This window comes from Protopterus annectens, chromosome 8.part0, assembly GCF_019279795.1.
Source record: "Protopterus annectens isolate FY-2018-M chromosome 8.part0, PAN1.0, whole genome shotgun sequence".
Taxonomy (NCBI): Eukaryota; Metazoa; Chordata; order Ceratodontiformes; family Protopteridae; genus Protopterus; species Protopterus annectens.
Window position 1 is genome coordinate 259,216,507 of NC_056741.1, and position 12,514 is coordinate 259,229,020.

Consider the following 12,514-nt stretch of genomic DNA (forward strand, 5'->3'; position numbering starts at 1 on the left):
AGGCACTTGGACTCTCCTCCAGAGTCCCTCACAGAAGACATGGACTTGGATGAAGGAGAAAGCTCCCCAGTGTCACCCCCTGAGGATGTCTCCTTTGGAGACATCATGGAGCTCCTTCGGCAGAGGGGTGGGGTAGCCAGCCTCCAAACCGACCTCAGACAAGTCCATGTTCCTGGAGACATTTGATGCGGGCCCATCTACCTCTTGGGTGTCCCCTCCTGCTAATCCACTTGTGGATCTGATAACATCTAGGGCATGGAAGGAGCCAGACACCGTAGAGCCCATTCCTAAGTGGCCTGACAGTGTTGAGCCCCCCCCCCATCTGACAGGACACATTGGAACAAGGGGGGTCCCCAGTAGAAGTGATGATGGTGGTGGCTGCCACCATGAAGGAGCTCATTCAGAAGAGCTCCACGGTTCATCCCCTTGATTGAGAATCTAGAACAATGGACTGTTTTGGAAAGTGAGTATATGCTTTAGCAACCTTCTCGGTGAGGACACTGAACTATATGGCACATGTCATTCGACTCCAGAGAGATCTAATGAAGGAAATCAGCGTCTACCCCAGAGTCCATGTTGATGGAGGACAAAAAGTCCTTCTCAGCCCGAATGGCCACTCTAAAAGCAGTTGCCAACATGTCCATATGACTGCTCTCTCATGCTACAGAGTGAGCCGCAAAGGCGGCTGGAGCAGTTGTTGCCATCAAGTGTCATGCCTGGCTCTGGTTGTGTCAATTTTTGGAGCCCTTCAAGCGTCTTTCACCAACACCCTCCCTATGATGGGTCTTCCCTCTTCGGGAAGTCGGTGAAAGAAACACTGGTCCAGAGCGAGAAGGACGGAAAGACACTGTCTGCCATTGGGATCCGATTATCGTCTCCTCAAAGATCCTTTTCCAGGAATCAGCTTGGAATGAACATGATGTGTTTCTAGAAGTCCCCGGTGTTTTCCCACGATTCACAGGATTCTCTATCCCCCGGAGGTAGAGGGGGTCACAACAGAAGCCGCCGAGCTGCAGGGGGGTCCTAGGAATTTTGGGTCCCGAGAACCCTTCTTGGAGTGACCTGGGCAGCAGCAGCCCTGAGGAGTTGCCCGACTGCTCATCTCTGGAGGCAGTCGGGAGTCATCTGTTGCTACACCTGTCCATTACAACAGATCGCTGGGTGTTGCGAATCATATCCAGAGGATATTTTGTTCCTTTCAAGGAACGTCGCCATCTGAACAAGTTCCTCCCAGATGTCCCACCCGCGCAACGGGAGGAAGCAGCGCTAGAAATAGGAAAGCTGCTGAAGAAACAAGTCATCTAACTGGTCCCCCCAAACCAGTCCAGATCCGGCATTTACTCTAGGTTCTTTTTAGTGCCAAAGAAAATGGGGGACCCCATACCAGTTTTGGATCTGTCCACATTGAACCTGTCAGTAACCAAGACAAAATTCCAGATGGTCAGTCTTCACTCTATCCTTTCTGCAGGCCACAGACTGGATGTGCTCGATCAGTCTCCAGGATGTGTATTACCATGTCAAAATGGACAGGCGCTCTCGGAGGTTTCTTCGCTTCCAGCTGGGAGCCAATCACTACCAGTTCAAAGCCCTTCCCTTTGGTCTCACCACACCTCCCAGGGTGTTTACCAAGGTGATGGTGATTGTAGCGGCTCACCTGAGGCTCCAAGGTATTAAGGTCTTTCCGTACCTGGACAATTGGCTCTTTGCTGCCCTTTCAGAGCATCTACTGTGCCAGGCCAGGGATTACTTCATTCGGTTAGCAAGCAATCTGGATATTACCAACACTCTGAACAAATCTTCTCTAGAGCTGGTCCAGATTCTGGACTTTATTGGGGCATGTTTGGACACTCTTCAAATGATGTTTTTTCTCACCCCAGACAGGATGCGCAGTGTAAGGTTACATGTGTTACAAATTCTTCATGCTCAAGTCCCTACAGCTGAAGCAGTTTTCAGGGCATTGGGTTCCATGATGGCCACGATCAATCTCCTGCCTTGAGCTCTCCTTCATATGAGAGTTCTTCAATGGACACTTGCAGTCCAGTGGTCCCTGTTAGACCTTCCTCTCTCCTTTCCAGTGAGAATCTTGAGGGTATGCAGGGACTCCCTTTGGTGATGGATTCAATCTCCGGATCTCCTCAAGGGACGGTCCTTTCACCCGTTTTTTCCCAAAACCATGGTGACCATGGACGCCTCCCAGCTAGGGTGGGGGGGCACTGCTCGGGAAGGAAGGTCCAAGGCACGTGGTCTCCCTCCAAGACCGGCATTCTGGAGATGAGGGCGGTTCTTCTGGCGTTGCAGGCACTTCATGTCCATCTTCCTGTAGGGACAATTGCCATTCAGGCAGACAATATGTCAGTAGTGTGGTACATCAACAAGCAAGGGGGAACCAGATCTTATCTCCTCTGTCGAGAAGCCATGAGTGTGTGGGAATGGGCGATCTCCACCGGCCGCTTTCCCGTAGCAATACACATTCTGGGGCGGTCCAACATTCTAGCGGACAGGCTCAGCAGATCTATCCTGATGCCTTACGAGTGGTCTATGAATCCTTCGGTAGTGGAACAGATCTTTCTAAAGTGGGGTCGGCTTTGCTGAGATCTCTTCGCATGTCCTTCCAATGTGAAAAGCAGTGAGTTTTTCGCTCTGAACCCCCCGGAGGCGCACTGGTTCATGCTTGCCCTTCAGGTCTCCTCCATGCTTATCCTCCTCTTCCACTTATGTCAAAGTTTCTTCAGAAAGCTCGAAGGCTGGGGAGCACTATGATCCTCATAGCCCCATTCTGGCCTTGCCAGGTTTGGTTCCCCTCACTATGTTCTCACCTAGAAGTTCTTCGTGTTTCACTGTTGCAGTCATTACATTTGGGTTATCTGCTTGCAGTAGCCCTCAGTCGGCCTGATTAACAAAGTCTTGGGTCCTGCATCGGTTGCTGTCCCTTCTTCCATGACATCAGGTCGTCAGGGGTATAAAACATGCAGCCGATGCCATTACATTGGTCTTTCTTGCCGTGCGGTGCCCGAAGAAGAAGAAGCAGTTAGCAAGTGCCAGTCGGCTGACTCCTGAAATTTTCGTTTTTGAGTTTCAGAACCGAAGTCTTCAACTAAAGCCAAGTACCCCATTGGGGAAACTTTTTCTTGCTCCTTTCCAATGTCAGTAAAAGTTAATAATTGCATTACTTGTAGAAAGCAAATACCTGACAAAGATTTTCATTTGTACTGTATTCCTTGTCTAGGCCCTGACCACGACGTACCTTGCTGTCTGTTTTGTGCTTTATTTAATCAGCGCACTATCTGTTGGTATATTTTCGCCTCTAAATATTTCGGTTCTCAGTTTAATTATCCAGAAATGTCATCAGTTAGCCATCCCAACTACCGTGATTCCAAAAAAATGCAAAGATAAAGACAGAGACAGGCCGCAGAGGTCCAAAGCTGCCGACGCTTCTCCTAAGCCAGTCGCCAGTTCGCCAGTACTCAGGCACTTTTGCAGCCCCTGATACCCGCTACTTCTGACCTTTAAGCCTCTACTGAGACCCATTTGGAGTCCGGTATGCCGCGAGATGAATTCAACTGTGGAACCTGCAGATGTTTTTACCTTAGATGGGTCTGGAGCCGCTGTGCAGGCACCGGCTTCTGAGGGTGTATTCAGGCCTACGGACTTGCATATTAAACCGACGCCTCCTTCTTCATTTAGGCCAAAATCTCGAACCATGCCTAAGAAACCGACGCCCAGGCTGCATGCTCAGGCCTCTATGCCTAAAAAACAAATTATAAGAATGGCTGAAGATCTTATAACTCTAATCAGGGGAAGCCAACCTTCCCCTTCGAAGAGACCTGGGACTGAAGTTGTTTACGAATCTTCTGACCAGGATTCTGATTTTTTCTGATTCTTCTGATGATCTGGATTTGCTCTTATCTACTTATGAGGATTCTGATGCAGAGGACTCTATTCCCTCTGCTTGCCCTCCATAGAATTTTTCTTTTGGTGAAGACCTTACATACTTTAAAGGAGCATTTCCACTGGGAAAGCCAGGATTTTTCTGATTCAAAAAAAAGAGGGTTAGGGATTTCTTACTCCTGCCTCAGCATAGCCTTTAGCTATACCTCCTGTACTAGACATTGTTGATGATGCCTTTTCAGAATCTAGTTTGGCCCCTGATTCTTTGCCTCCTGCTCCCAGAAAACCTGACCGATATTACAGGGTTCCTGATTTACATAAGTTCCTTTTTAAAACTCCTATTGCAGATCCAGAGACTATTTCACAGGGACCCAAGGGCATTAAGGCTTCTACTGCTATAAATCCAATCCCTCTCTGATAAAGACTACAGGGCACTGGATAGATGGGGTAAGAAGGTTTACACTTCTGCAGCCTTGGCCATTAGGGCTTTAAACTGCCAGTTTCATATGTTAAATTATCGACAACATGTTATTGGATTGCTTAAACAGAAAATTGTTAATTCCTGACTGTGCTGAAAATAAAGAATTACAGGATTTAATGCATTCTGCTGAACAAGTTGGAAAACCTACTTTGCAATGTGGTTTTGTTCCATTAGAGACCTCTTGTAGGGTTGCTGTTACTGGGTCTGTGCTCAGAAGTCCTGCTTGGCTTAAGGAGCAATCTTTGCATGATCATGTTAAAGTTAAATTGTTGAATGCTCCCTTAAATCGGGACTGCCTGTTTGGCAACAAGGCTGAGGAAGTTCTTAAAAAGATGGAAGATAAAGCTAAATCTATGCAAACTGTTAAAGATTTCTTACAAGTTCAGCCTCATAGATATAGTAGGCACTGGCCCTCTAAAAATTGGTCCTTTCCAGCCCCTTTCAGGTCTTCCCAAGCCAAACCCAGACTCAGCAGAAACCCCAGGTTTCAGTCCCAAGGGATACACAAGACTAAGCAGTGGGGGGTTTCTGCATCCAAATCTGGGAGTAGTAAGACTCCCCCTATGGAAAACTGTCTCAATGACTTGTTTTTAAAACTTCCAAGCACCTCCCAACTGAAAGCTCCTTTAGGCGGAAAGATTGGTCTGCAGGCCAAAAACTGTGAGCTCATTACCCAGGACAAATGGGTTTTAAATATAGTGTCCCAAGGATACAGATTTCACTTCCACACGTTACCAACACCAAGGCCAGATCTACCCCCAAATCAGTGGGCAGAGGCCCCAAATCAAGTACTCTCTCTCGTAAACATGGGGGCTATTCATTTGGTACCAGAAGAGGAAAATGGACAAGACTTCTATTCGAGACTTTTCCTGGTACCCAGAAAAGGCAATACATGGCGTCCTATCCTGGACCTTTCTACTCTAAACACCTTTCTGGTGATTCCAAAATTCAAAATGTTGACTCTTCAGCTGTTTCCTATGCTAGGCAAAGATGCATGGTTGGCAACACTAGACTTAAGCATACCTGCACAATCCCTATCAGGGAGTCTTGCAGAAGATACCTATGCTTCAAAGCAGGCTACATACACTATCAGTTCTCTGCACTGCCCTTTGGCTTATTGACTGTGCCCAGGGTATTCACAAAGTGCCTAGCTCCAGTCATTGCATTTTGCAGGCAAAGAAATATTCAAATATTCCCATACCTGGATGATTGTCTAATTCAGGCAGAAAGCCGGGGCATTCTTTTGAGTCATCTGGCCTTTGTTCAAAGGGTACTGACTTTTCTGGGGTTCACCATAAACGAAAATAAATCACACCTCCTGTCAAAAAATTGTATTCCTAGGAGCAGGCTTGAATACAACTTCCCAGATGGCTTTCCTCACGCCAGAGAAACAGATTCATTTGACAACCTACTTCAAACAAGTGGACACAAATCCCAGCTATCTGCAAGGCAAATACTGCAAGCCTTGGGGTTCATGGCCTCCTGCATTCTTCTAATTCCATATGCAAGGCTGCATATGAGGAAACTACAATGGTATCTCAAAAGCCTATGGTGTCAACATTCACAGGATCTAGAAGCAAGGATTCCTATCATACCTTGCCTATTCCTAGACTTTTTGGTGGGCATAGGCCTGCCACCAAAACAGGGGACTACCATTCACATTACCCCCTGCCGCCCAAATCTTAACAGACGCATCAGAGTGTGCATGAGGGGCTCACCTGGCAAGGAAGTGCATTCAGGGCAAATGGAACCCAAGTCAAATGCAGCTCCACATAAAAAGGAAATGTTAGCTGTACAGAATGCTCTGACAGCCTTCAAAGACCACATTTTTCCAGGACAACTAATGGTAAAGACGGACAAACACCACTGTCATGTGGTACATAAACAAGCAGGGGGGTACACATTCTAACCCCCTCTGCCATGGCATTGTGGAACACAGCCTTGAGCTACCAAGTGAATCTACAAGCTCAGTTCCTGCCAGGAAAACTAAATACACTGGCAGACGGACTAAGCAGAAACCTCATGGACCCACACGAGTGGAAACTCGAACCAAGGATTTTCAACATGTTGACAAGCAAATGGGGGAGGCCAGATATAGACCTGTTTGCCTCCCCCCAGAACCATCAACTGGACAAATTTTGCACAAGGATTCCCCGCAAGCTAGCTTAGAAAGTGGATGCTCTATCCTTCATCTGGAAAAACCTATCAGTTTATGGCTTTCCTCCTCTGCCTCTGCTCTCCAAGGTACTACTAAAGATAAACAGGACAAGCCAAAGACTATTTTAATTGCACCAGACTGCCCTCGCCAACACTGATACCCACTCTTGCACAGTGTGTCACGCTTGGCTCCATGACACCTGCCTCAAACTCCTTCCCTGTTGTCTCAGCAGGAGAACCAGGTTCTGCACCCTCAGCTGCAAACCCTGAACCTAGCAGCCTGGCTAATTACCTAATCTCTCCTTTACCATCCTTCAAGTCAGTCAGTGATGGATATCATGTTAGAGGCAAGGAGGCCTAGTACTAGAAAATCTTATGCTGCAAAAGATTTTGTGCCTGGAACCAGTCTCAAGGAATAAACGCAGCAGTGCCCAATTTACCTCAGATTCTCCAATACTTGACTGAGATGCTTCATAAGGGCTTGTCCTTTTCCTCCATCAAAATTCATGCCTCGGCCATTTCAGCTCATTATAGCACAGAGCCTCCCCTCTTCTCTCACCCACTGCTCAAGCAGTTCCTCAGAGGGGACAAAAATTTAAGGCCACCCAGGAGAGCTCCAACTCTAGCCTGGGATCTTAACTTTGTCTTGGAGAAACTCACTCTTCCTTCTTTCGAGCCAGCTGCTACTGCAGATTTAAAATTTCTTTCCTGGAAAACAGCTTTCCTTTTAGCAATCACTTCTGCAAGAGGGGTATCTGAATTACAGGCCCTTATGGCAGTGGAACCTTTCATCATCTTTCATGCAGACAGGGTGTCCCTCAGAACCATTCCCTCCTTCATGCCCAAGGTGGTATCCAGTGTGGCTCTTAATCAGTCCATTCATTTGCCTACCTTCTTTCCTAACCCACAGAGCAAAGGGGAACGGATACTGCACTCTTTAAATGTACACAGACAACTTAGATTCTGCTTGAACAGGACTAAACCTTAAAGGAAATCTGAACAACTGCTGGTGGCTTTTGCTGCAGGCACAGAGGGGAAAGCTATTTCAAAACAACTCATTTCAAAATGGATAGGCCACTACATACATTTCTGCTATAAGCACCATAGAAAACCTATCCCACAGGGTATCAGACTCCATTCAACCAGGGCTGCATCTACTTCTACAGCCTTTCTCAGGGGCGTCCGTACTAGTGACATCCTAGAAGCTGCTACCTGGAGTTCTGTACATACTTTCACCAAGCATTATCATTTGCCAATTTTCTCTAAATCCAGAGGTGGTTTTGCCACTGCAGTCTTGCAGAGCCTTATAGCTGGTCCTATTTCTGTTTAAATTCCTCTTCCCAACCTTTGCTTTGGGAATTTACCCAAATGTAATGACTGCAACAGTGAAACACGAAGAACATAGTACAGTTGTGTACACTTACCATAAATGTAGATGTTCGAGTGTATTCACTGTTGCAGCCCTGGCTACTCTCCCTCCAGCCTCCTTTCTTCTTTTGGCTATACCTCTACTCTCACGTACTATGCTCAAAAAGCTTTTTGGTGTATTTGCTTTTTTGTTGGAGGTATATCCTTGTATTTATAGATTTAATTGCTTCCCATTAGGGGGGCACCTGACATCTGAGGCAAGAAAAACTGATGTAATGGCATCAGCTGCAAGTTTTATACCACTGACGACCTGACGTCATGGAAGAAGGGACAGCAACCGACGCAGGACCCAAGACTTTGTTAATCAGGCCGACTGAGGTCTACTGCAAGCAGATAACCCAAATGTAATGACTGCAACAGTGAATACACTCGAACATCTACATTTATGGTAAGTGTACACAACTGTACTTTGCTCCTCCATGGATGTTGGATCCAGTACGGGATTTTCTTTCTCATCCCTCAGGGATCCCTCACCCAGATCTAGACAGTCTGAAGCTCACTGCTTGGCTGTTCCAGTTCCCATGATTATCAGGACTCCCAGATGGTCATCCCTTGTAAAATCCATTTTGGTTGCAGCTCACAAATCCTCCACGCAAAAGGTGCATCGTAGTAAATGGAGCTTTTTTTTCATATGGACCACTCAGCGGGCTTTGGACCCTTTCACGGCATCTCTTTCAGCAGTCTTAGATTTTTTGGCAAGCATCTTTCATCAGGGTACTATTTCCTCTACAGTTAAGGTACAACTGGCAGATATTTCTAATTCCCACGTGGGGGTGAATATGTCTTCCCTGGCTACTTCCAAACTTTGTAAGACCTCTCTTAGTGGTGCTTTTCTATTTAGTGTTACAGGCAATGGTTTCTGCACCCTTCGAACCTGCCGCATCAGTTGATTTGCAGTTTTTGACTTGGAAAACTGCTTTCTTGGTGGCCATTACCTCAGACAGAAGAGTGTCAGGCTCTTTCTATTAAGGTGCCTTACATGATCTTTCACAAAGATAGAGTATTGCTGCATACTAATCCATCTTTTCTTCCTAAGGTGGCCTCGGAAGCCAATATTAGTCAGGTTTTAAATTTACTATTTTTTTTCCCCAGCATCCAGAATAAAGGGGAATACAAGCTGCATCTGCTTAATGTTGGTAGACAACTGAGATTTTGTTTGCATATGACAAAACCCTTTCGTAAGTCTGACCAACTATTTGTCTTATGCTAAACCTTTTTTAGGCAATCCAGTTTCCAAGGTAACAACTGCTCGCTGGATGCATTGCTCGAGCCTATGCTGTGCAAGGTAGGTCCCTGCCAGGACAAGTGAAGGCACATTCCACCCAATCTATGGCTACGTCAGCTGCCTTCTGGTCTAGGGTGCTTCCGGACAATATCTGCTTGGCAGCCACTTGGTCCTCATCTCATACCTTCATTTCTCATTGCAAGCTGGACATTGTGTCTAGGAACAGAGCATCCTTTGGCTTTGTGGTGCTCCGGAATATCCTTCTATGAGAGCCACCCAGGAATTTGTGGTAGCTGGGGACCCTGACCCACAGGTTGAAGACCAAATGAAGTAAACTACTTCAGATAAAGAAGTTATGTACTCACCATAACGTTCCATCTGAGTAGCTGTACTTAACTCTCCACCCCCCCCCCGACCTTATGGATGCAGTCTACATTTAGCTTTGCATAAAGTGTGTGACCCTTGACTCTGTCCAGGCCTGGGAGTGTCGTGGAGATTCTTATGATAAGGTGATATTGGGCCCGGGTATATGATACCTCTTAGGCAACAAACTCGATCTGAAGGGAGACAGGGGGCATTATGGGTAAGGGGGAGGAGTCTGGAGCTTGGATCCATAGTTGTAAAATGCGGCCGTGTCAGATCCGATGTGGATCTGAAGCCCACAGGTTGAAGACAAATGAAGTACAACTACTCAGATGGAATGTTAGGGTGAGTACATAACTTCTTTTTTTGTCCTTGTCCATGGCTGTAGTTACCTTCTCAAAGAAGTCCACCAAGTTGAGTAGGCATGACCTGCTGTTGATGAAACTGAAGTAGGTTAGGTCCACTATTTGAAGATTTCCAATGTCTTTTTTTTTTTATAGCAGGTCCATGATAATTCTTTCCTTAGCCTTGCATATAAGACCAGTCAAACTTTATGGGTCTGTTAATGGTCTCCCTTCATGTAGTGGGATGATTGTTGCAGTCCTCCATTCCATAGGGACAAAACCTGTCTGGAAATTGTGGTTGAACAGAGATTTTAGTGGGCATGACAGGTCATGTTTCAAGCTATTTAGATGGTATCATGGGATATCATCTGGACGGATTGATGCCATATTTTAGCTCTGGAGAGTGCAGTGAGGGCCTGATGTTCTTCGTGTTTCATTGCTGCAGTCATTACATTTGGGTAATCTGCTGGCAGGTTGCCCTCAGTTGGCCTGATTAACAAAGTCTTGGGTCCTGTATCGGTTGCTGTCCCTTCTTCCTTGACATCAGGTGTATAAAACATGCAGCCAATGCCATTTTCATCAGTCTTTCTTGCTCTGCAGTGCCAGAAGCAGAAGCAGTTCATAAGTGACTCCTGAAATTTTCATTTTCGAGTTTCAGAACCGAAGTCTTCAACCTAAAACTAAGTACCCCGTTGGGGAAACGTTTTCTTGCTCCTTACCTATGTCAGTAAAAGTTAATAATTGTATTACTTGTGGGAAGCAAATACCTCATAAGGAGTTTCATTTGTACTCTTTTTCCTTGCCTAGGCCCTGACCACAACATGCCTTGCTGTCAGTTTTGTGCTAAATTTAATCAACGCACTATTAAGCGTTGGTATTTTTTTGCTTCTAAATATTTTGGCTCAAGGTTTAACTATCCAGAAATGTCGTCGGTTAGCAATCCGACTACCAGAATACCTAAAAAAATGTAAAGAAAAAGACGGAGACAGACCGTCTAGGTCCAAAACCGAATTCGAAGCTTCTCCTAAGCCAGTCGCCGGTTCTCAGTGAGGCGCTTTCGCAGCCCCTGATACCTGCCACCTGCCACTTTTGATTCGTAGGCCTCTACTGAGACCCATTCGGAGTCCAGTATGCTGCGAAACACTTGTATTGAACCCGCTGATGTCTGTACCTTAGATGGGTCCGGAGCCACTGAGCAGGCACCGGCTTCTGAGGGTGTTTTCAGGCCTAAAGATTTGTATATTAAACCGACGCCATCTTCAAAACTAAGGCCAAAATCTACTTCTGTGTCTAAAACCGACGCTTGGGCCACGTGTACAGGCCCGAATGCCTAAAAAACAAATGATCAAAATGGCTGAGGATTTAATTACCTTGATCAGGGGTACTCATCCCCCTCCTGCTAACAGGCCTAGGCAAGGCACTGACTATGAATCTTCAGATCAGGTTTCTTATTTCTTCTGATCAGGAATTATCTAATCCACCTGATGAGGACTCTGATGCAGAAGATTTCATCCCTTCTGCATCTCCTCCTGAGGATTTTTCTTTTGGAGAAACTTTGCATACCTTAAGGGAACACTTTCACTGGGAGAGTCAAGATTTCTCAGAATCTAAAAAGAGGCTTAGGGATTTCCTTCTTCCTCAGCATAGGCCTTTGACTATACCTCTTGTTCTAGACATTGTCGATGATGTTTTCTCAGAATCCAGCATGGCTCCTGATTCCCTGCCTCCAGCTCCTAGTAAGCCAGACAGATATTACAGGGTTCCTGACTCCCACAAATTCCTCTATAAAAACCCTACTGCTGACCCTGAAACCATTTCTCAGGGTCCCAAGGGCGTTAAGGCTTCTACTGCTAAAAATCCTACCCCTTCTGATAGAGATTCTAGGTCGCTGGATAGATGGGTTAAGAAGGTTTACACATCTGCAACCTTGGCAATCAGGGCTTTAAACTGTCAATTTCATATGCTTAAATATCAGCAGCATGTCATGGGCTTACTTAAACAGAAAATGATGATGATTTCTGACTGTGTGGAAAATAGAGTTGCAGGATTTATTGCATTCAGCTAAACAAGTTGGAAAACATACTTTGCAATGTGGTTTTGATTCCTTGGAGGCCTCTTGCAGGGCCGCTATAACTGGATCTGTGATAAGAAGGCATGCTTGGCTCACGGAGCAAAATCTGCCTGATCATGTTAAAGCAAAATTGTTGGATGCTCCTTTACAACAGGACAGTCTATTTGGTAGTAAGGCAGAAGATGTTTTGAAAAAGATGGAAGATAAAGCTAAATCTATGCAAACTGTAAAAGATTTCCTACAAGTGCAGCCACCCAGGTTCAGTAGGCACTGGCCTACTAAGAACTGGTCCTTTCCAGTACCCACCAGAGCCGCTCAGGTCAAACCCAGACATTCCGAAGGCTCCAGGTTTCAGTCACAAGGAACTTCTAGAATAAAGCAATGGGGTGTCTCCACCTCCAAATCTGGAAGTAGCAAGGCAACTTCTTACGGTAAACAGTCTCAATGACTTTCCACTGCAATCACCAAGCACTTAACTTTTGGCCGCCCCATTTGGGGGAAAACTGGCACTTCATGCACGAAACTGGCAACTGATTACCCAGGACAAATGGATTTTA

The 12,514-nt window shown here is 45.9% G+C and overlaps 1 protein-coding gene across 2 annotated transcripts in view; it reads left to right on the top strand.

The window, feature by feature from the left end:
- DENND4B (DENN domain containing 4B) overlaps positions 1 to 12,514 on the top strand; it is a 2,518,380-nt gene that overhangs the window by 1,234,343 nt on the left and 1,271,523 nt on the right. The gene's annotated exons all lie outside the window — the stretch shown is intronic.